Source organism: Falco biarmicus, chromosome 5 (genome assembly GCF_023638135.1).
Source record: "Falco biarmicus isolate bFalBia1 chromosome 5, bFalBia1.pri, whole genome shotgun sequence".
NCBI classification, from domain to species: Eukaryota; Metazoa; Chordata; class Aves; order Falconiformes; family Falconidae; genus Falco; species Falco biarmicus.
In genome coordinates this window covers 28,953,839-28,978,229 of record NC_079292.1, presented here as the reverse complement: position 1 = coordinate 28,978,229, position 24,391 = coordinate 28,953,839, and the positions used below count along the sequence as shown (strand labels likewise).

General features: G+C 47.3%; 1 long non-coding RNA gene across 5 annotated transcripts in view; it reads left to right on the top strand.

Annotated features, from left to right (window-relative positions):
- LOC130149981 (uncharacterized) overlaps positions 1-8,453 on the top strand; it is a 130,575-nt gene extending 122,122 nt beyond the window's left edge. For 2 of the 5 annotated variants that reach the window (XR_008822078.1, XR_008822077.1), the window contains exons 8-10: positions 195-279; positions 908-1,526; positions 7,061-8,450. This is a non-coding gene — a long non-coding RNA (uncharacterized LOC130149981). Of the gene's footprint in view, positions 1-194; positions 280-907; positions 1,527-7,060 lie in introns of all 5 variants that reach the window. The other 3 variants (XR_008822079.1, XR_008822075.1, XR_008822076.1) reach the window with 3 other exon arrangements.
- Positions 8,454-24,391: the final 15,938 nt, after the last annotated feature.

Genomic DNA, 24,391 nt, shown 5'->3' with positions numbered 1-24,391 from the left:
GTTTTGACTGGGAATGCACTCACTTAAGTTCAGATCGTGAGGAGCTGTACCTTGGCTGGGAGCCTGTATATGAGGCTGGAGGGAGAGAGAAGTGATTATAAAGTTGCGTTTTAATTTACCTCTTTGAAGACCAGCACAAAGAGGGGACTAATTCAAACGGCTTTTGGTATTATTCTTTTTTTTTTTTTTTTCAGATTCTGAGGACCAACCTGTCAATAATGAATTGTTCCAGAAATACACGGAGAAAAATTGTACATGGTGGAGGCTGTTTTTATTGAGGTATAGCACATCTGCTGTGTCCCTCCTTGGCATCGGCTGGGATTGTGAATATATTGTAGCCATCAGACCTTTCCTGTTAGAAGCTTTGAGAAGCTTCTAAAATTGAAAAGATAAATGTATTGTGCATACATAAAGGATAAATTTGACATTGCACTAGTGGGAATACCAGTCTGTTGGAGGGCTGTTCGCTTGTTCCCGAGGAATGTTCCCCAGGTTGCTTACTTGGTAGCTCTTTTCAGTACGGCTCAACAAAGCCTAGGAAGGAAGGTGAGGTATGTGAAGTACTGTCATCAGTGTAGGAAATCTTGACAGTAATAGTTTTGCCATGTCATTAATTTCCTCCCAAGTGACCTAGATACTTTCTCTTCTTCCCTGTTTATGTCAAGCTAGCACAGACCTTCTGATCATACTAAATTCCAGCTGTGGAGGCTTTGATTGTTTCTTGCACATTCCCAGTTTTAAGATAAAAAAATTGTTCAGCAAGAAAAATTTAAATGGGAAAATTCAAGCAGCAGTCCTACATGGAAAGTTGGACCTTTTACAAAAACCTAGTAAAACTTGAGTAAGAATCTTAATGTTTGGTGTATTGATTTTCTTGTGAAAGTTCAAGAACTGTGTTTCGTTGCAGGCTGAAGCTCATCTCAACTTCTTATGACCAGCTGCGCAGGGGAGATGGGATTTGATGCTATCCAAGGTGTAATTCCACAGTTCATGTCTTTTGTTAGTGCCAGCTTAATAAGTTTCTGCCTACTCTCAGCCGTTCATTTCCAGCTCAGCAGCAAGGCAGTACCATCTCTTTTCCTGACTGGAAACCAGATGACTGAAAATAACCTCAGTCAAGAAAAGAAACACTTTTTTTTTTTTCTTTCTTCTCTTAGAATTAGAATCATTTGAATGAACTCGTCTATAGCATGGCCCGCAGGCAGTTGTACCAGGGCAACTGAAGGTGACATGAACTGCAGCATCAGGGGCAGCAGTGGGTGGTGGACAGTTTCCCATTGTTAAGTGATCTTGCCGTCATCAAATATCTGCTCTGGGACCATATCCTGGATGAAGGGGTTTCCACAGTATTATTTATTAAACTGCTGCATTTTATTTTATTATTTTTTTTCATTTCATTTTATTAAGAAAGTGTAACATCTTCTTGCTTGGGCAGGTTTTTTTTCTCAAGGAGATAAACCATGTCTGTGAGAAGTCAGTCAGATTTGTGGACAGCCATGAATGTCAATAAAGTCTTGGCAAACACAGTACGTATTTATTCAGCCTTGCAAATTAAAAACATTTTTCCTGCTTGTTTAGTGAAGGGAACAAAAAAAGACAAATTACATAGTGGGTGAGCTCTCTTGATAGTTGGAATTCATTAAGCTGGTGGCAAAAACGCTAGGGGATTGATGGTGCAGAAAAATAAGAGATGAAGCAGCTTTTCCCCCATAGCTGTGTGGTTTAAGTTCAAGTTGAAAATGACTGAAAAAAAATCCCTTAAAGACATGTGTAACTGACTTCACAGTCTCAGTTTCTATCTTGGTAGGCAGATCTTCCTCACTGCCGTTAGTATTAATTGGTTTTTCATCTGACAGACAATTTCTCAATGGTTCCTCGATCTTCATCATGCCATAGGGTGTCTGCAGCAGCTCATAAATGAGATACATGGCCAAGCATTAAGTGGGAAGTTTGCACAATCACTTCCTGTGCTATAGCCGTTCTGTGAACAGAGGCTTTCTGCAGAGTTGTCAAGCTGTCACCTTTCCTTGGTTCCACGTTTTATTTAAAAAAAAAAAAAAACTAAAAAGTTACAATAAGTTGAGCAGTTTGTCAGATGTAACATACTTGCAGGCTATTGTCTGCAAATTACAGGCTGATTCGGTCTTTGAGCCTGTCATAGATAGATCATAAAGCTGTCATAAATAAAGCTTTAACAAAATCCATTTGCTCGGCTCCTGTTACGGCAGAGCCTGGAAAGGAAGCAATGAGACTTACTTTTCACAAATTTCCTGTACAGGATCAGTAGTGCAGTTGGAAGTCTTTCCAAGTCGCACCCAGTAGATGTTCTGATTATCCCTGATTAATGTGAAAAAATGCCCACAATTGTCATCTGCAGCCAAAGATGGGATCACAGTTCACATATTATTCCGAGTGCTTAACTGCAGGAATTCAGCACTGGGAGAGAGAGGGTTACCTGGTAGGTGTTTGAATGCAGCTAAACCACCTGTAAATTATTCAACAGCAAAACAAAGCCATTGTAAACTCTTAATCTTGCAGTGGTTTAATTGCAGACAAAACTTTTACTTACGTAAGTAATCCCATCAACATCAAATAAAAATATGTGAATTAGGAAGTATTTAAGATGAGGGCTTGAGTCAATGACATGTCATTCCCGTAATTTTCCCTGGAGGATTACAGAACAGTGTTAGTTTGTATCTACAGAAACAAAAATGTAATCAGAAACTCATCCGTCTAAAATTTTTATCTAAGTCTGTGAATTGTGGGTTTGCTTTTCCTATTTCCCAAGCTCTTGCTTTTCTGCAAAGTAGGTGGGTAAATGTAAAGATTTTATCTCATCTGTTCCTCCTCTTCCTTTCCAGTTAAATGAGAAAATTGCTGTCAGCTTTTCTCATCATTAAATCTAGGAAGGACAGAACAGTTCAAGATTTGAAAACGTTCTAAAACTTACAGGACCTAATTAGGAAGGAGACATCTTGGAGAAGTACAATAGCGCTCTAGCTGTGGTTCATTGTTTTTCCAATTTAGGAATGACAGTTTACAGCCCTAATACAAGAGTGTTTCTCATTATCTGTTTTCTAGAAACATTCAGAGTTATTACAAGTTTTGAAAGATGCTTTCTTCAAAAGTGCAAATGATAATAAATGGAAGAATTTGCTCCCTGGATAGTCAGATGGAGATGCTGTGGTCTGCACCCATTCTAGGGCTGTGGTCAAGACAGAGCCGCAGCTGGACCTCAGCTTCAAATCCCATGTACATCACGAATGCAGCTGTACAGGAAAAGATTCTGTAGTATGATTTAGCGTTGCCTTGTCCAAGGAAAATCATGGTTGTGAGGTGTCGTGGCTTTCCTTGTTTCACAGATGGCTTTCAGGTTTCTTGGACTTGCTCATTAAGATTTTCTTGGAGAGCAGTGTGTTCGCGATGCTGTTGACAGATACCCTCGTGGGAACTGTCCACACTGCTTTTGAGATTTCTCTCCTCTATCTTCAGCCATCTAGAAGTTCAGTTTCTAGTCTAAGCTAGTTGGTTTTGTTGTCATTGTGGTCAATGAAGAACGAGATGCATCTCCGGAGATGATGAAACCTTAGAGACACGTAATTGGGTAGGTGTTCTACATGGTTTCCAGCCCCCTTCGGAGCAGGAGTTGGAGAATATTTGGCTGTCTTCAGGAGACCACAGATGGGTTCATTTTGGGCGATAGTTGTAGTCAGCTAAAATCAGCTTTCACAGGACTTGCAGAGGCAGGTACAGTGCACCCGAGTGTGTTAAATTGCAGGAGGGGACAAGTAAGATGCTTTGCTGTGCTTGAATATGCTACAGCAAGGCAAAGTCTGAGGCTTTTGCATGGCTTGGGGGAACAGTTCAATCCTGCCCTCACTTACAGCTGGTTTATGTTAACCATGCTAAAGCCGTTGGCATTTCTTGTGCCCGCATGGATGATTCCCAGCCAGCTGTATGCTTGGGGCAGAGCCTGAGGATATGTGCACGAGCACAGCTCTGTCCTGCTGCTCCTGCCCGAGCTGCTTCCTGACTGCTGTGCTCCACACAGACACTTTCTGGACAGCAAACCTGCATAATGAATCCAACACTGATGTGGCCTGGCATAGTTAGAGCTCTCCCAGTAACTGCCCGCTTTCAGAGGCCCAGCCTACTCCGTTTGGTTGTTTTCCTTAAAACAAAGTTGTCTTACACCCACGTCAGGCACGCTGTCTCATTGTGCCTCCCCTCTGCCCTGCCACTGAAAGACGCTGCTTCTTGTGCTGGTGCTGTTGCTTGAGGGCATCCGTCCCGTGCTGCCAGGCTGTGCTGTCCCTATGGAGTACTTCCCAGGACACATCACCGTGGCCCTGGCTGAGCCGGGTAGCCTGCACGGACATTCACACTTGACATTGTTCGGCAGATGTGATTGGGATATGTTTGTCCTGCCAGATGAGATGAGAAAGGTACAGAGAGGTTCCAGAAAAAAAATAGATCTTTTCGAAGGGAGTAAATTGCCTAGAACACACTCCAGTAGCAGACTTCCAGGAAAAAAGCCTGTGTCAGACTTCCAAGAAGTAGTGCTGAGCCCAGGTGGTAAGTGCTAGATCAGAGTAGTCCGTAATTGATGCAGCCCTTCACGTGGGGTTCAGGCACACGCTGCTTCTCTAATACTGCAAATACCCCCTCCGCGAGAGCTAGCAGAGGGGTGAGCTGCTTTTCAGGCTATCCACGTGACCTGCTGAATGAATATTCAACATCTAGGCATTAATAAGTAGCTTCTGTCACATGCTAGTATCTGCTGCAGCAGTTAAAAATAAGGTGTGTGAACATCTTGCAGGAGACCTTTCCCACCTTGTTTTGCTGTCACTAGAGGGAGTTCGCAGCAGTGCTTCCCTTACTGATTCATTTGGTGGTAGTCATGCTGTGGGCAGACGTCAGCAGACACAATGTGTTAACAGAAGACAGTAACAAAAGTAGGATGAAGATGCTTCTTCCTGCTTAAACCCTTGTACTTGTTGTCCAATCTCGACTAACAATATTCTTCAGAGTGACGCTGCTGTAAGCACTTCTCTTTCTGTTGGTAGCACTGTAATAGAAAACAGAAATGACCGTTTGGTGACTCAAACCAAAATCGAGGGTAAGAATAAGAAAAGAGCATCAGCTATGTATTAGGAAAAATAAAAACCCGACATGGATAGGTATTCTTCTGTGGCATTTCCAATTTATTGTTACAGGAATATCATCCCAGCTAGAAACAAGCTCCCTCAGGAAGCTGGTTTCATATGGTGGTTTAGATTTAACTATTCATTGTCTAGCACCATTTGAAATCAGTGTTCTTGGAGGAAGAATGCCTGCCTTCGTCAGTGAAACAGATCCTCGACAGCCTCGGTGGAAAAGAAGGTCAAGATCTTCCTTGCGTGCTTCTGCTGGCACGGTTAGCTCCGCCAGCCAACGAAGTCCCTTGGTTGGCTTGGACTGCAAGGTCTGTGGCAGAGATGGCCCTGGGGAGAGCAATGCCATTTGTGGTTTTAAAGGCAGAAATTCTGCTGTAATACTGCTGGGCAACGGCATGTTTATAGTATTTGTAGGTGGTGAACCAAAACTTTGGAAAGAGAGGACTTACAAGACAAACAGTGCAAAAAAGTGTAATACTTGGTGCTTGTTGTTCATGCACCAACTAGTAAATCTAGTACAAACAACTACTTTGTACAACACAGTGAGGAATAAAGGCAAGAACTTCATTTGCTCCACTTGTATTTTCAGCTCCAAGCCTGTTGCAGCCTTACATAGATAACATTTTTGTTAGTTCTTTACCACCCTTTTATGTACCTTGTACATGTGTCACACAAGACACACACGAGAATGTAAAGCAGATAATTACAGATTTAAGCACTGGAAGTTCTGGATGCTCTTTGCATCCTTGGTGCGTGTTTGCTTTTTCACTGTGATATGTTTGGCAGATACGAGCATGCTTATTTGTTTTGTGTGACTTAACTTGCCGGTGTTCAGGTTGCAGGTTGATGGCTGGATACGCTTGTTGTAGTTAATGGAAATGACCAGCACCAGCATCTGTGAGAACTGGACTATACATGGTTAGTCCGGTTGTCCAAGGCTATTGAAATTTGGATAAATATTAAGTCTTTTACCATATTAAAATATGTGTGTAGCTGGTGATTGTTTTTTCAAAAGGTTTCACTTTCTAAACCCTTGTTTTCTCATCAGTGTTTTAATAATTATAGTATTTTTTTAGTGAGTAATGCCACAGAGGTAATTAATTAACACTTTTCAAGTATTTGGGGATCCTCCAATGTAAAATACTACCCAATACTATCCAGCACTCACCTCTTCATCCTTGCAGATCTCAGTAGCCCCTTTAGAGGATGACTGATTTCTTTTGGTGTTCAGAGTCAATAATATTTTCTAGCACCATTTGAAATCGGTTATAGTGATTGGGGAATTGCTCCTTGTGAATTTTATACAAGAGGCTCCAAAGAGAATCTTTAATGCTGTTATCTAGGACTGAAAACAGGAAAGTGTGTTATTTTAGTGAACAGAGTTGCCGAATGCAGAAAAACACTACACGCTACGACTCTAGTGTTGTTAGGTGCTTTTATGTAGCTGGAGATATTTTCCTAGAAGAAAATACGGTCTCCAGTAGATAAGAATATGTAAAATATGTAACATGAGGTCTTGATTTAGGTTATCTGCATAAAGATGATGACTTGGAATGGTTTGGAAAGCCATACAGTACTGAGAGTGAAGATAAAGAGGGATGATTTTCCCAATGAGAATAATCAGCGTGGACTTAAAATGAAAGAAAAAACTCCCGCCCTGTTGGTTTAATGATCTGTCTGTGAGGTATGAGGAAATAAAAAGTCAGCAGCAGCAATCCTTCCAATCTGCAGTTACCGTACTCCGGACATGCTGAAAGCGAGATCTTGTGAAAGATTTCGTTGCCAGCCTGAGAGCTTTTTGCATTCTCCTCTCTTACACTCTCTTAACAGTGTAAGCCACAAAAAAACCTGAGTCATCTTCCCAAGGATGTTAAAATACCTTTTTGTTTTCTCCAAAAATCCAGCTCTTCAGAGGAGCAGAACTGGCCAGAGAAGGAGAGTCGAAGTGTGGGTCTTGTCCCCACTTGCAGCAGGATCTCGGTAACTGTTAATTTCTGAAAATCATCCTTCAACCAGCTTGTCATGCTGCATCCAGCTTCAGGGGAGCTATTAACGCAGACCCACCTACAGCCACAGCCAGCCGTCCCTCGCAGAGGATGTGTTCCTGGATGGACCGGTGAGAACAGCATATGTGCTGCCTCTCCCCATCGCTCCACACGGGGAAACTAAAAACCAGCTACAGACTGCAAACAACCGGAGCAGCTTCTGAGTAGTCAGGGGCATTTCTAAGCTTGTGACTGGTTGTTAGCAGCAAATTTGATTTTCCTGTTCCCACCACCACCCTCTGACTTTTTATCAGTGTATACTCCTGTTACTCTTTAGTTCTGTTTAACTAAGAAGGGATCAGATAATGACAAGCCAAAGGAGACTCTATGTGAAAGGTACTTGGCCTCTTTCTTGTCTCTCGCATCTATTTGTGAAATCCACCCTCGTGATTTGTTTGTCTTTTTTTATAGATGAAACTTGCAGAAGTGAGTAGTACTGTGTTCAGTACAAAAGACTCTAGGTTAGCCCTTAAATTAATACAAAAATGATTAAAATATTGAAAATGCAGAATGGCTAGTAGCATTTGTTTTGTTTGTTTTGGTTTTTTTTCAGTATGATGCAGAGAGCTGACACCTGCCCCCATACATATTTTAGTGGGTTTTGACAGATGTTCTTGTCGAGGTTAAAAGCTGTACAGAATTAAGTGCTGTGTTCTGGAAATGTGGCTTACAAATAATGGTCGTGTTTTAAGTACATCCACTGCTTGGGTAGCTCCTGTAGAGACCACTGCTTAAATGATTTCATGTGTGAAGACCTTGAAAGAGCAGATGGATTCATTTGGAGTTTAGCTGCTTGTACCCTGTCAAGGTAGGAACTAAATGTCTAGACTTCTTTAAGTTACAGCAGCTTGTTAGCACAGAAACTGATCTTAAGGTAAGAATTGATTACAAGGTAATACAAAGTGATCGCACAAAAACAGCTGATGGAGATTACTGAAGTTTTTATTATTTCTATTGAAAAGTAAGAGGGTTTTAAGCTGTAGCAATGTTCTCTGCATCATATAACAAGAAAAGGGAGCTGCCAAGTGCTTGGATCTCGTGAAAGGCTTTTCAGACACGAGTACTGTTGCTCGTGTGCCCATGTGCTTACAGGGCTGTGTCCTGTTTCAGGTTGGATCTTTGATACAGCAGCAAGGAAAGAAACGATGAAAGAAGGTGAGAAGGAAGGAAAATGCTTCATGAAAACAAACATTTAAGTGTAAAATACACGTATGAGGAAGTGAGAACCATGTGTAATGTGTGTGTCTTTTTTTTTTTTTTTTTTTTTTAATAGTCTTTGCTCTCAGCTCTTGGCCTTCTTAAAAAGTGAAGCTACTAGACCAGAGTCTTCCCTGTCACACAGCCAGGATTAGATGCAAAACGGTGCTTACAAAAATGGCACCAGTCTCAAAACGCTGATCAGGTACCAGCATATGTAGCGTGTATCTGCACTTGTTTGCAAGTCTGCTCCGTCCTCCTGCTTGGTACCCTGCAGCAATTGCGAAATGTAATGTGCAGGGAGATTGCTTCTTGGTCAGCAAGGTTTGCCTAGTTGCTGGTCTTCTGGAACAGTGTTAAAATGAACTAAACACTTGGACTAAGCCTAAAACAGGGCTGGAAGTCAGCTACTGCTCTTCCCCCAAACTCACTTCTGGACTAACAAAAGGTGCTTGATGGTGGGCTGAGAGGGAGAGAAGGGTAATTTATATCAGGAAATTTTTAATACAAACGTATTTTGGAAATGACTTGCAGTGCACCCTTTTTGGGTCAGTGAGGCATTAATCTGATCCATTTTACTACACCAATCCTAAATTTAAATTGTTACATTAATTTGAATATTCTGTGATCTTGAATCAGTCTCAAAATGTCTGGCTTCTGTGTAAGGGAGTTCTGTGAAATCCGTTTGGGAATCTGGGGGGCAAATACCCTGATGATGTTGAATAGGAGCTTGGGATGATGGGCGTGGAGAATGGCAAATAAATTGAGGGTCAGAACTGTAATTTGCAGCAGCTTAATCCTTCTGTTAATTGATGACACGTGCAGGCATAAAATGCTTATAAAAGAGTGGATCAGGAATAAGACAAAACTGTGATACTCTAACAAGATGCTTTGTGATTTCTTCAAGGCAGTTTCAGACTTGGTAGCCAAAGATGACCTGCTTGTGAGGGGACAGTCACGTCCTAGGCACACACACGTAATGGACAGTGGAGGTACAAGTGGAGTAAAGCCAGGGAGTGTGGCGTTTGCTGCAGCCTGGTTGAGGCCTGCTGAGACCTTGCAAAGTACGAAACAGCAGAGGCTTATGTTGGCAGAGCTTTGCTACGCTGTAAAACAGGCTGTTAAAGCTCACAGCAATTTAAAGATGCCAGGAGAGCAAATTCTTACTTGTTTGGGTAATCCTAACAAAAATAGCGTTAAAATTTCTGGATCTCTTATCTGGTAGAGCGGATCCAGTGAGGACACAAGAGGTTTTCACTTCACGTGTGTTGTTCCAGATGCTGTACTCTTGTAGAGAGCTGTCCTGTTTTCTGACCAGTTCAGCAGACTGGCGGCTTCTGTGCTCCAGCAGTGCACATCAGATGCTGCAGGTGCACGTGCCCTCAAAATGTCCAGAGCTTTTGGGTTCCAGGCACAAAAGCTGGACCAGCTATGTGCCCCCACCTCTGCCGCTGAGCAGCAAGAGGACGTTGTAAATGTTCAAACCGGTCAGTGTAGCGCTTACAGACATTTGCTCGGAAGCTGTTCCTATTCAGCTCCTTGAAATCAGTGGCAATAATTTTTTTCCTGTAACTTTCTCACCCTTCTCGTTTTGCTCTCCTGCGACAGCCCACGGCGAGATGTGTGGCTGCCTGTCCTGCTGCCCGGATTGCTGTGTGTTTGAGTCATGTTACGTGCAGCTCCTGTTTGTGCTGCCATCTCAGCATCATGGTGTCACTTCTCAGGGTTCCCTCTTTGGAGAACTTTCTACGGCAGCAGATGACTTGGCTTCAGCCCTGGCCAGTTTCTCCTTGTGTCAAAACACAGTTTTTAAGGGCTGCTTGCCATAAAAAGGAGAGGTGAGCCTTGGAATCGTAAGGATTTACATTTAATATTTTGGTGCTAGCAGTGTTCCATGATTGCTGCAGAGGAGAGATTTTCTTGGCTTTTAGTTTCCACAGCAATTAACATATCAAGCCCTGCACATCTCTGGCTGGATGCCAGCACAGCATGGGATGAAGCAGTTGGGAAAGGGGCATCTGAGCACGGGCTGGAGGAGCCAGCTGTGGTACAGCTTCCAGAGTGATGCGTGGCAGTGCAGAGCAGGGGCATCTCCAAGGGGCACAAGGCATTTCTTTTTTATTTCCTCGTTTCTTCAGATGCCATTACTTTTTGTACTGCCATTTACATCACGCGGAGGCATGAATTAAAACCCAGTAGGATTTATTTATAATTAATGATTTCATTTGGAAGATGCTCAAATGCCACCATGCAGGATAAATTTCTAAAACAGGTTGGCAGTTGTAGAAGCCGTAAGCACGGGCGATTTAGCCAATCTTTTAACAGCCTCCAGAAGACCACAAAGTGATTTTCTCCATTAGATTTTGCCATTGGTTAGTTAATCTTTAGAATTGCCTTGTTCTGGGGAACAGACTGGAAGGGGAGCGGCTTGACGGTCTCCTAAATAGTTTTGTCATTACTAGAAATGCCTTGAGCTGATGGGGTTGCCTGCTGAAATCCTCAGAACCTGTTCAAAAATCACGTCTGGGAAAACTCAGATTTCTCAGGAAATTCCAGGAAATTACCACAGATTCCCAGGCTTTCAAATGAGTTGTCATGTAACAACTCTTCGTTACATTTCAGCATGAGAAATGAAGTCCCAGCTGAAGCGTTGACGAAGAGAAGAGAAATTACCTTCAGTTGCAAGTAAATTTGCAGATTTCACTGTGCAGATCAAAATTCCAGTTGGAGAACTTTTGCGTGAAACGACAGTCTAAGACACTGCTTTTTAGTTGAGATTAGCCTGGAAATTTTAAGGCACTCATGTATAATTTATAAAGCAGCCTTCCCACAAATGAGCGGCAGTACCGGAGCATGGCTGTGTTTGTCACTGTATTGAGATGTTTTCTGGCAGTGGTGGAATTTTTGTGGTGTTCTTGTTCATAATGGAGTTGTTACTTAGATTTTAATTTCCCAAATGTAAACAGATCTGAGAAAGCAGATCGCTAAAAACGTTTGGAATGAGTGAGTGAAAAAGTGAAGCACTTGCTCGCTGCGTTTTCAGTAAAGCGTGTAAATCACCACTGGCATTAGGATTGGGCTGCCAGCCCAGAAATGGCATTGGGAGGAACAGTCAGAAGATTGATTTTTGAAAACATGGCAAATCGGAAGGAGCAGAGGGAAGAACTCAAGAGGTTCAAGAGCCTGCCCTGTGTTCTATTTTCGGTTTTAATGCTCTGTTCTAACACATACAATTTCAAAATCCGAATCAAATCCGCTTTTCAGTGTGCTGTTGAGCTCTGCAGTCTCAGAAGCTGTGGGACCCATTGGCTTCACTGTCTGATCTACGTCAGCAAGAGCTGGGAGTGCTTAAATTCATGCGAAGGTTTTTTTGAGTAGGAGTAACACTTTAAAAGGCCAGTTTTCATTTGGTATTGGATCCACAAAGCTATTTTCTATACAAAGTTTGGTCTTGCGGTGTCCTTTAATCTTTCAAAGGTCACTTCGATGGGCCGTCGCACTCTCCTGGGAGGAAAGCCGGGGGATCATAAGGGTGCGTAGGGAGGGTGGAGGTGCCTGCTGCTGGGATGTGCTAGGACAAGGGGATAGGTGGGGGGCTCGTACCCTCCGTGGGGTGCTCCTTGGCTCCCCTTGCTCTTCCGGAGCCAGCCCTCCAGATGTGAGATGCCGCCTTTGGCCCAGGAAGCAGCAGGAGCTGCGTGGTTTGCTTCAACGGGAGAGGCCGTGGGTGGAGAGAAGCTGGCAGGGATCCCAGAAGCCGTTGTGAAGAGGCTGCTCGCGGGGGAGAGTGAACTCACCACCCACTTCGGATGAAATCATGGAATGGGCAAATTCAAGTAAAGGCTGGTGAGGCGAAGAAGGTGTTAGATCTAAAAAAAGGGGGAGAGAGAGGAAGGATGCTGGGCCGGCCAGAAGGGCAGTTCCTGTGCTGGTGGGTTCAAGGAGGATCTGGTTTTCTCCTGTAACAGATACAAAGCTGGTATAAAGGGAGGAATTTGTCACAGGAAGGTTTGCTTTAGCAGCCTAGAACTTTGATACACGACCCGTTTGATGGAGATTTATTAATGTGTGTCTGAATGGAGGAATGATTGCTCCCAGACAAGCTGCTGCCTTCCCAGTCTGACCTCTAACCAAACTTGGACCAAGGAAGATGCATTCCTGGAGCAGGGAGAGAGGGAAAAGATCTCTGGCGCTGGCTTGTTTGAAGCAGTGTTGCTGAGGGCTGCTGGCAAAGGGAGGTTGCGTTGCCATTTTTCTTACCCAGGCGGTGGGTGACCTTGCTTGTTACCAGCTGGATGGGTGCATTGGCTCCCCGAGAGGACTCCTGGTCCTTACAGTACAAACCAACAAATTAAAACCCTGGCGTGGCTTCTTGTTGCACTCTGCTCTGAGACTAAACATCACCCTGTGTGAACTCTTAGGATTTTTTTTTCCCCGTATTATTACCTAATTTACGATAAAATACACCACTTATGAGAGCAGCTGTTTAATCCCAGTGAGAAGACCTCCAGTGTCAGCAATTTTCACCTGGATTTCTTTCCAAGCCGCCTCGCTGCCGTTCATCTCGCATTATTTCTGGAGAGCTCAGGCAGGCAGAGAGCCAGCTGAAGGAGTGGATGTGGTCCCCGAGGTGCATAAGCTTTGTCCAGCGCACCCGCTGGAGGTGACTGACTCTTCTGCTGGGTTCTGTTAGATCCTTTTTGCTCTTGGAAACACAGTTAAGGACATCACCATCACGGTCTGGCTTTGAGGAATGGGCTTCTCAGCGCGCCTGTCTGCTACAGTAAGCGAGAAATGATGTGCAAAACTCCTTCCCCTCTGTCAGCTCCAGCGGGTGCAAAGTTGTAATCATTCGAGGAGAGAGCGAGCCAAAAAAAAAAAAAATTAAAAAAAATTGGAAAAACATTTCCCTAGCTCATTTTCTTTTCCCAGAAAACCAGATGGATGAATCATTATAACAGCAGCTATGACAAGGGACCAGACAACAGACGAGCCCAAAGCCCAGCCCAGTCGAGGCAAGATGAAAAACTGTCCAAGGATTTACCAGTCCTCCCTCCCACATGTGTTTAAAGGAGCAAAGCTCCACAAATAGGGCATGTGGCTCTCGTGCGGATTTTAACCTTCCTCTTAGGTCCTAGCGTAGCAGCAAGGCCAGCTATTGCAGAGACCACAATGCAGTCAATCCAGCAGTCCATCAGCAGTGAGGTCCATGTAACGTGATGATGTGGTTGGTGACGATCACCAAAAACTGAAGCTCCTTACGCCAGAGCTAATGGCATCACTGCTTTGTGAAGATGTGCCAGGCTTCCCTCTGCTAGGAGAGAGTTACTTGCAAAATACAGAGACGCGCTGTTAATATTGTAGAGCAGTACTATGCGTAAAACACTTCAAAATAACATCAGAAGTGACAAGGTTGGAAAAGCATGTAGAAGTTTGGAGACGCCTGTCTTCAGGCTGCCCACATAACCTCTGTGGGTGCATGCACTGTGGTACAGACCTTAATTACATGAGTAATTTTTTCACGCTTTTTTTTTTCCCCACAGGACACTGCTCCACTCCATGCACGCCTTGGTAGTACTCCTCGGTGAACAACCATATAGCAGATTTATGGTTTTTTTCCTCCTTCATGCTCATCTGTGCAGCATCCACATGCTTTGGCTGAAGTAGTTGCTTTGATGACATCTTTTTTGTAGGTGAGGCTCTGTTGTCATTGCCGCTTTGCAAACAAGGAACCGGAGCACAGAGAAACGAAGGTCAGAGAATCTATTAATTTTGGGTGCCTGATGTGAAGTAGCCGGTGCAAGATATTCAGGGCTGTTGAAAGCACAGATTCCTCTCATGCTTTGCTTTGTTTTCTTCCAGCCCCCTGCTTCGTTCATTGCCCTCTTCCAGCTTCTGCCTGTCGGGCACTCTAATTACGCTTTTTAAATTCAGATGCTGCTCTTGGGTTTCAAGTGTTTTGATCACTGGCAGAAAAGCTATTGCCGAATTCCCCTCTGCACAGTAAGTGTTCCCTTTTCCTGCAAGGTAAACAAGGAGTCAGGGAAGTTCACTGCAGGTAAAAAGCCACAGGTCTGGGAGGAAACAGCCGCTCAGCATTAAAACCACAGTACACGTGAGCGATGTGAAGACCTTTTCACCTCTCCTACCCTCTGTGACTTCCACAGACCCCATCACAGAGTGAGAGTGCCACAAAGAAGCTGCATCTCTAATAGAAGAACCTGCTTTTTACCTCCACTTGCGTCCACCGTTGCTTTCGCAGGGTGGATATGGAAGGATTGTGTGTAGAGGAGAGAGCAGACCGCGGGCGGGATGGGAGGCAGAGGGAAGCTGGCTGCACTGGGCGTGTGTGTTCATTGTGTTTGGAATAGCTTGTACTAGTGGGACTTGGTTAAATGCCAGGAAAACCCTGAGGGTGAGGCTACACTGCTCCTCATGAGACGTTACCAAGCCCCTGGAGCCTTCAGGGACCAGCAGTACTGAACACTCTGTGCTGTCAGCTGCCCCGAGCACAGCCGTATCCATTCTCAAAAGGACATGAGATGTCCTGGGCTCTTTTCAAGCAAGAGCTCCAGCACATCCGCCTCTATTTCTGCCTGCAGAGTCCTCTCTCCAGGCAGGCTTTGGGTGACGGTGTCCTGTGTTCCACATCTGAAAATACCCTCTGGCCTCAGGACCTCACATGTGGCTTTGGCAGAGGAAAGCAATGGGGTGGTGATGCCCCAGGCTGGCACCAGGGAGGATTTGTTTGGCTCCGTTATCCAGTGGCTTGTGAACATGCAAAGGATAAATGCCAAGTGCAGGACAGGAGCAGAGGAGCTGAGCACGGCACCCGTGAGCTGAGACCTGGGAAGGCCCCAGGGGTGTGGGTTTGGGCAGGGGGAAGCTGAGGAGTCGGGGGCAGGAGGAATGCTGAGTCACCATGGAGCAATGCCTGGCTGGCTCCCAAGGGGACCTTGTGCACATCTGTCCGGGCTGTTCCCGCTTCCACAGGGAGTTCCTGCACTCCTCTTTGCTGCTTCCTTCACCTCTGGAGCTCTGCATCGCTGTTGCTGTTGGAAACACTGGTATTTCATAAGCAGGCATGCAGGAGAGCTCGGGTCTGCAGAGACAACACAAAAGCAGTTTGAGGATACTCGGAAGCAGGAAAACCAATTATTTTTAATCCAACTCATAGAAATGTCGGGTCAAAGGAACATCTTGAATCCAGCCTCCCACTCAGAGCAGGACTGTAGCCAGGCTGTCAGCTGTGACTTGGTCTAGCCAAGCCCTAAAACCCACAAGGATGGAGGGTGCACCGGCCAGGGATCTCTGTCCCAGGGCAGTGGTACGTGGCTGCAAGAGTCTTTTCTACATCCAGCCTGAGCCTCCCAGTCCCCAATGTACAGCTCATGCCTTTTGTTACAGTCTGGCATGATGGAGAGGAGTTGGGATGTGTCCCTGCAACCACCTTTTGCGTATTTGTAGCCAGGTCTTAGCTCACCCGTCGGCCTCCTTGGGGCTTTCTCTCCGCTATTAGCACCACTGGCTTGTGGCAGGAGCACAGAAACCCGCCTTTCAAACCCCACTTTGCTTTCCCAAAGCCAGGGCAGCAGCCAGAGAATCCGTGGGCAGACCTGGGGGTGGATCACCCACCCCACCACGAGCATCTCCCGTGGCACTCAGCCCCGTCTCCCGTGCTGGTGGCTTGCTGCACTTGAGGAGTCCAGACGGCTTCTTCCACCAGACTGGAGAGCTCCAGACTGCTGAACTGGGGTGACATGGATGGGGCATCTGTAGCTCAGGTGCCCTGGTAGACCTGATCTGGGTCTCATCCAGAAGAGTGTCCAGAGCATCACGTCCTGCCCTCGCAGCAGGGCTCATGGGGGGTGGGGGTGGCACCAGGGGTGGGGCAGGAAGAGGAGTTGGAACCACCACTCCCGTTTTTTCCTCTTTCTAGAATCCATCCTACATCCCAGTTCATTCACAGGCAGTTTTGCAGGGGTGCATCTGATCCAGACAGTCTCCAGCCTGGGTTCAACCCACCGGCACGTTCGTGGCCAAGCAGTGACAGAACACAAGTAACTTCCCACTGACGTGCCAGGTGTGACACCGTATGTAGCATAAAGCCCCCAGTATCACTGTGGCCTTTTTTTGCCCAAGTTTGACGCAACCTTAATAAGATCTGTGAAGCATCAGGTTGGAGAATGAGTATGAAGCTGTAAATCAGCAGCAACTTCACAGTAATTGCCATTGACACCAGGGGAAAAGAGCTTTCTGGAAGGAGAGGTGGAAGGGAGTCATTGGTGGTCCTTCATCTGAGCCCTTCCTCCGCGCTTCATGCTAGCGATGTGATTATTGCTTATTTTTTTCGCTTTTGATTTCACAATGAATATGAACAGGGCCAGCCTAAATGCAAATAGGAGCACTTGGAACTTCTGCAGGGACCCCAGGGGAGGCTCCGACTGCCCCAAACTGAGTCACCACCAGCCCCATGCAGGGGCAGGGAGGGCACAGGGTGGGGGGTGACAAGGCAGAGCTGCCTGTTCAAAAAAGGCCTCAGTTTCTTGGCTTGGTAAGGATAGAAGAATAAAAGTTGATGCTGCAACCTAGTGGAGAAAAGCCAGCCACGCAGATTTACAGCAGAGCTCGTCCAGGCTTGGGGAAAGCAGAAGGTGATGTAATTTGTGCCTTGTAGCACTGGCTGGTGCAGACTGGACCGCTGCAAGCTGAGTTCCCCTCATTTTTATGAGATTCCAAATCTGAGAGCATGTTCTGTAACATATTCAAGTTTTCTAGAAAGTGTTTGGCTTATCACTAAATGACACTCTCGTGAAAAGGCTGTGTACATCCCCATGGCCCACGTTCACCTAGCGCAGTGCCAGCATGACTGCAAACGGGGTGTCAAAGGGTCTGCTGAGAGCAGTGAACCTGTGGGATCCAGTCTGTGCTCGTAGCTATTTCATACAGCCCCAGGAGGAACTGGGATCGCAGCAGAACCTGCTTGCTGGGTGAAATGGGGGGGGAAGGGCCACCGGCAGGGGTGAGATGAATTGCCTCCTGCCTGGAGCTAGGTAAACCTGAGCTGCAAACTTAATGTGGTAGCATAGTCTAAAACTAGCTCTGAGGCTGGAGCAGCCAGACCTGGGGACTGGAAAATCCCCAAAACACATAGGCTTTAGGTCGATAATCATCCAAAACGGAGACACAAGCACTACCCAAGCTAAGGGCTGGTGTGAGTGGGTGCCAAACTAGGGCAGGGAGAGTGTGGTCTGAGAGGCACAGGGATGCTGTGCTCAGGCTTGGGGTCCACGCTGCAAAAAGGAGTCTGGAAAATGGGAAGGATTTCAGAGGAGACCTTCAAGAGTGAGGAAAAGTTGGATAAACTACTCTGAGGGGCAAACGTGAGCTCAGTGTGTCACCCAAGTGAGGAGGATCGATCTCTGCCCACAAGTGCCATGTCCAAGGGACCCCAGTCCTGGGCTTGGTTCCTGTGGGTGGGTGGCCTGGAGAGCACCTAGTGACCAAACCCCTCTGCTGGGTCCCTGCGTGGGTTTGTACGCCAGGAAGGCTTGACACGGGAAGGATGAGGGGGAGCTCCCTAGCTCTGCCTGGAGCATGGCCTTCTGCCTGGCCGGCATCCCTCTCACGCCGAGGGCTTTGGCAGAACTGAGACACCTCTGGGATTAAGGAACAGCTGAGCTGGGGGTTTACGGACCGGTGTTTTGGCTTTAGGCACCGCAGTTGGCATCAAGCTGCCTAAATCCCCCACACACCACATCTCCGAGACTGCACTGGTTTTATCGACTCACAGACGGCTCCTTTGGATCACCTGAGCCCCATGGCCAAAGCCACCCTGGCACTCGGGAGACCTTGTGCACAAGCGACGGGTCAGTTAAATCACAGCTACTGGCTTGTACCCCTTCCAAACAGAGAGGAGACAAGGGAGAGACAAAAACGGGAAGGGAGGCCGCTGAGTGCTAACCCATCGGTGGATACTTGCAGCTGGTCCTGTGTGCTCAGCCGGGATCAGGGAGCCAGCAGCAGCCCTTAAGCCTGGTACAGGGATGCTGGCCCCGCGTCCCTGCTCACCCCACGTGTCCTGCCTCCTGACTTTCCCCGTGCAAAACCTCCCCCATATTGCTGCTGCCTCTGGCCTGTGTGTATCATCCGTGGGGCTCATTTTGGCTCATTAAAAATAGCGGAGCATTGTACGGGGGAGAAGGCAGGGAAAGAGGATGAAGGAGTATGGCCAAGAGTAGCAGCAGGAGGAAAATGAGGAGGAGGAGTGACGCAGTGCTGGGGGGGCAGAGAGGAGCACAGCAGCTCGAGGCAGCTGCACAGAGCCCGGCAGCTGGACGCCAAAAATAAACCTCAACGGTGAATCAATTTGCTCTGAGGAATGGGTAAATCGGGGGAAGCAGCAACGAAAGGAAGCGGACAGGGTAGCTGATGAACTGAATATGCAGGAAAATCCACAGAGCAATGAATCACCTCCCCAAAAAGCCCCTTTTCCCGAAACAAGGCAGTGATGAAGCAGAAAATTGAGCAGAGACAGAAACAATCAATTATGTGGCAAAGAGAAGTTGTCTCCTGTTGAGTAAATATTCAGGAGTGGCCAACAAAAGGCAGGGAGTCAATGTGAGCACGCAGATAAATCACTGGTCAGCAACCCACGGCTGTGGGGCCCAGCGACAAGAGGCACTGGGAGCAATGATTCGTGAATGTGCCCACCCAGCAAAGGAGCTGCAGGGCTGCCACTGGGACACGGAGCGTGTGGAGATGCTCCCTCCAGATCTGCGTGCCTGTCCCCAGTGATGGGAGGACAGGGAGTTTCGGGCAAGGAAAAGTGGGCTGCAAACGTTGAGCTACACTGGGCAGAGGAAATGATGCTGGGCACTGCCATGTGATGGGTGAGGGGTCCCAGGGACTAGGTTACAAAGCCCTCTAAGCTCCAAAAAACATTTTTTGGGGATGGGATGAGGCACGCTTGGGGCATCACAGAGCCAATAGACATTGGGATCATTGTTTGGATCATCGAGCATCCGTGGAGGATGATGAAAATTTAACAGAATGCACAGCCGAAGCTCCTTGAGGAGCTGTCTAGATGTTACGGCTATGAATGCATAATGTACAGTGATGAGGAGAGCTCAGAAACATTGTGGAGAGAAACAGGTTTCTTGAAGAAAATGCTTAATGCACAAGAAACTTTGGGGTAAAAAAATCTGTAGAGACAACTGGAGAGATTGCCTCTTGCAGAAAGCAAGGATTTGTTATTAGGACATGGCTGCTTTTGGCCACTGTAGGACAGACCTTATGTAGAGAAGCCAAAAGAGCTATTAGCCATGATTTGGAAATGTGTTTTGGGTGTTTCATCAAAAAAAGAAGGAATTTAGAAATGCTTTTTCCCAGCTGAGTGCTCCAGCCACTAGACTGGAGTCCAGCTCTGTCCCTGCCTTGTCCTAAGCCATCTCCTCATAGCTGCTCCATGATGCTGTTTTAGGAGAGGGACTGTGGGCATGAATGGTTGAAGGAGTTTGGAGGTGGGCTCATACGTGTGTGTGAAGGGGTCACATCTCCCCTGTGCAGCTCCTCTCAAAATCGGTGTTTCTCAGCTGACCCTCTGCAAGGGCCACAGGCATCCCAGCACTGTGCTGGGGCAGAGACGGCCCATGGACGGGCACAGGCAGAGGGCATGGATGGAGAAATGAAGATTATTCATGTGGACGCAGAATCCTTCATGCCAAACTCTGTGCAACTCAGTGGGGATGGAGGTGCTCCCACCCCCATCCTTGGGGGACCTCCAAGCCCAAGGGCCACATCTCCACAGCCCGAAGGGCAGAGCAGACCTCTGTGCAGGTGCAGGAGCTGTGCCACAGCCTACGCTTCTGCTGATGTGAAGCCACGTTGTCACTAGAGGGAAGCAGAACCATGTGCACGGCGCTGTTATGGCACTGCTGGCATCACCAGAGCTGCTCTGGGCCGGCAGCGTGGGGACACTGGGCAGAAGCACCCACCCAGCGCATCTTTGCTGGAGCAAGGCGACGCCTTCCTCACCTCGGGCTGCGCAGAGCCCCGGGAAGGGTGGTGGAAGGAAGCCACAGGGAAAGGGGGCGGCTGAAGGGATGCTGGGCCACGTTGACTAGTTACTACTCTTCAGGGGCATGTCTGGGTCCCACGTCCCCTGCCTGCAGTGCTGCTCACTGGTGGTGAGCTGGCATTGGCACTGGGGGCTGCAGCGGGGTTCAAGGACACCCCATAGTGCAAGATCATGGCCAGCAGGGTTGGCTGGGGGCTTGGAGCACGGTTGGCTCTGCAGGGGAGATGCACAGTGCTCCTGGAGACAGTGTGCTCGTCAGGCTGAGCATCACTGGGCCACCACCCTGCCTGAAGCACAGCCCTCCTGGGACGGGTAACCAGAGGGACCAGGGTAGGAAGCAGGGGAGGCACGAGGTGGCGAGAGGGGGACAGGGTCCCGAATTGCCCTTGTCTGTGCTCAGCGCTGGCGGTGCTGCTGGTCACTGCACCCCAGGGAACGCGCAGGACACGCACATGGGAACCACATCATCCACAGAGGAGGCGGGTCTCCAAGCCAGCTGCTCTGGAACCTGGGCATTTTCTTCTCTATGAAGACAAGCAACCAAGAAAGTCATTTCCCCCTTCAGCCCTGGAGACGTGGAGAATTCCTCTCCTCTCCTGGTGTACTGGGCTTGTCTCCACTTACACCCTGAGCTCTCCGTGGGGCTGGCATGGCCACAGCCCACCTTAAAGCCCGTCCACATCTCCGGGGAAGGTTCACGTGAGTGTTCATCAGCTGCAGATCAGGATCATTTCCTGGCACGTTTGGAAATAAATGCATCTTGCACGTCTCCCTTTGTCTACTGCTCCTGAGAGGTTTTTGACACAAAGTCAGCCTATTCACCAGCAGGTGCCAGGAGTTTAGTTCAATAACAGATTTTGCTGCCAGAGCTCTGCCCTTATCAGTACAAGCCTCGATCGTTGCAGTTCTCCCACAACAGGTCGTGCAGCCAGGAGATGCCGGGGCTTCCTGCTTTGGGCAGCACGAGACTGTAGCTGTCTGCCAGCCTGACAGAACAGAGGTGAATTTGGTGTTTTCCTCAACCCCACCTCTCCTGCAGAGAAATTTCAGGGCATCTGATTAGCTAGACCCTGCCAGAGGAGCTCGGTGACAGGAAACCAGTGATCCCTTTGCAGGAGATGAGGCAGAAGGATGCACGTGGTGCCTCTAGGAGAAGGCAGGATGTCAGCAGAAAACACAAACTGACAATATCAGCTTGAATGATCAGAAATTGTGTTTCTCAGTTAGTGGAAGGAGCACACTCCCTCTGGTCCCACCAGCATGTTGCTCAACAGCCATTGCCCAGGGCTGTATCTTCAGGGCATCTCCATGGGCAGCCACCAGCAAGATTATTCCCATTCACCAACGTGCCTGTTGGGTTGAATACTTGATGGAAACCTTCTAATGACAGAAACCTTAATGGTGTCATGCTGTGAAAGAAATAACTGTGGCTTGGGGTTTTATACCTCCAGATCTTTCTCTTGCTTGTTAGCGTCAGAGCCACGCTGCTAGTGTTTGCTCAGCTCGTTCCTGGGTGCAAAGAACGAAGCGGAGAGGTGCAGCACTGGGGTCGGGGCTCGGTGGTTATTTGCTGGGCTGAAGGTGGTGACGCCACAGGTGAGGAAGGCTGGAAGAGAGCCCAGGCACTTTAAGCCCAAGGTGAGGAATTTACATCGGAGATACCCCTACTGGCCCTTTCTGGTGGCAATTTCCAATGTGTGGCCAAAGGAGACAGTTGGGAGAGCAGCTAAGCGTGGGGGGGAAGGAGTATCACTAGGAAAGGGGGTGTTACAGTGGGTTTGTGGTATATAAAAAATCATTACAATTAGGAAATAGGCTTGTTTGTCTGCTATTAATTGCTGTATTGGAAACAGGAGGTGAAATACTAGCTGTTGTTAGGCCTTTAGCTCAACAGCTAAAAATTACTGCCAGCAGTAGTAATTTGGGTGAGGATGGAGAGGCAGCTGGGCAACATGGCTTGCCCAGGAGGACAGAGAAGAGGCAAAAAGGCAACTGCAGGACAAAAACCAGTGTTGTATTTTGTTTCTGAGAATTGGAGGTCCCTGTAACCCCAGAGGGTATTATTGTCCACTGGAGCAGCAGCAGACCAGGTGACAGGCACAAAGAAGGATGTGATATTGCGGTGGTTCCAATGGTGACGGCAAAGCAAAGAAAAAGAAGTACTAATGAATGCCTTGTTTTTAAAAGGAACTTTCTTTCTCCCCATTAGTGAGAACTTCCTGCAGCAAAAACAAGTGCAGCTGCTTTTTTTTTTTCCTCTCTCTCCTTTCTTTTTTTTTTTTTTTTTCTCAGAAAGAGGCGTCTGAACCCTTTTGCTCTTTGAGAACGAGCACATTGAAAACTGGTTCTGTGGTACTGCGCTGACCAACTCCTGTACAACAACTCCTGTACAACGCAAGGGCCACTTCATCCTGGCTAACAGATCCAAGTCACCAGCCAAACCAAACCCCTGAAGCCTCTTGGTCCCCATGCTGAGTGGCCGCCGCAGCCTGGGACAGCAGGCAGGACGGCTGTTGGAAAGACTTCTGCTCCTCTGGTTCCTACCAGAGAAGATTTAAGGACACAAATGTCCGTCAGAGAACGCCCTTGCTTTCTACTCCAATGTAACAGCCCTCTTGGTCCACCTCAGTATGGGGGGTGGGGTGGGGGGTGTTAGCTGCAAGTAACCAAGGGACAAAGCAGGGAGAAAGACCTGCTGAACAGGTAGCTCTGTGCCTTGCTAAATTCAGGAAAGACCACGTGGGTGTGATTTAACTGCCAATCCAGGAAGGCTGGAGCCCAAATCTGCTTACACTGGCCCACTACAAAGAGGGGCAAGCCATGGTCTGCTTGTCCCATAGACCTTCCACCTCTGGAAGAATGAATGCTGAGGCTCAAAGGAGAATAAAGTGTGAATAAATTCTGCTGGTCTATCAAGGTAGCTGTTTCAGATTCATGAGCTACTCATAAACTGGATGTCACCTGGAGTGCTGCTTTGAACCACAAGGTCTGTGTTGAAGGGGGTCATTTCTGGCAAGACAGACAGCTGGATGGGGCAGGAATAACATCTGGGCTTCTGACATGGAGACAAGTCAAACCCCTAAACACAGCCCTGAAAGTCAGCTGAGGGAGATGGGGTGAATGACCCAGGCTGGAGCCCAAGGCTGACCCACGGTGCCCGTGACCTTGCCTCTGCCCAGTGACAAATGGGGCTCAGAGAAACGGCCTTGGATGTCCTGTTCAGGGGAAAGCCAAAAATCACTTTGATTGCAGTAGAGGTTTTGTTCAGAGAGAAGAGCCTTCATTCCCCTTCCACCTTACGGTACAAAGCTATGCCCCATAGGAAGCAGGGGATCTGCTACTTAAAAAATTGCTGTTGACACAAGGAAGAGCTGAGAGCAGACAGGACGACAAGTACCAGGAAAATAACGATCATGCAGCTAATCATGGGTTTGAACTTTCTGAAACTGTAGATGAGCTGTTTGGTGAAGTCTCAGCTATCTGCCTATAATGTATCTGATGAATACATACCATGTAGAAGCATCTCTATAGTCTCTGCTATATATATAGATACATGATACATGAATAAATATATTTATATTAATAGTATATCTAATATATGAGTAAATGTATGGTGAGGTTAAAGGTAGGGAAACTGAAGCCAAGGTTGTAGGGGACTGGGAGGGATGAAGGAAGGGAGGAAGACATCGCTGTGAGGTCCAGGGGGGACAAGGAGGAGAAGAGAGGCAGACTAAGAAGATTCAAAGGGAAGAAGAAAAGGCTGGATGGAGACCACAGGGGATTTTATAGACAGATGAATGTTTGTGTCTCATGTTGCTCCTGTGGCTCCCAGACCTTCTGAAGAGCCTCAACCTCAGATGACAATGGAGGTGAGGGCTCTCTTCCTGCGCTCCTCTCTAGTGCTACTCTGGGCA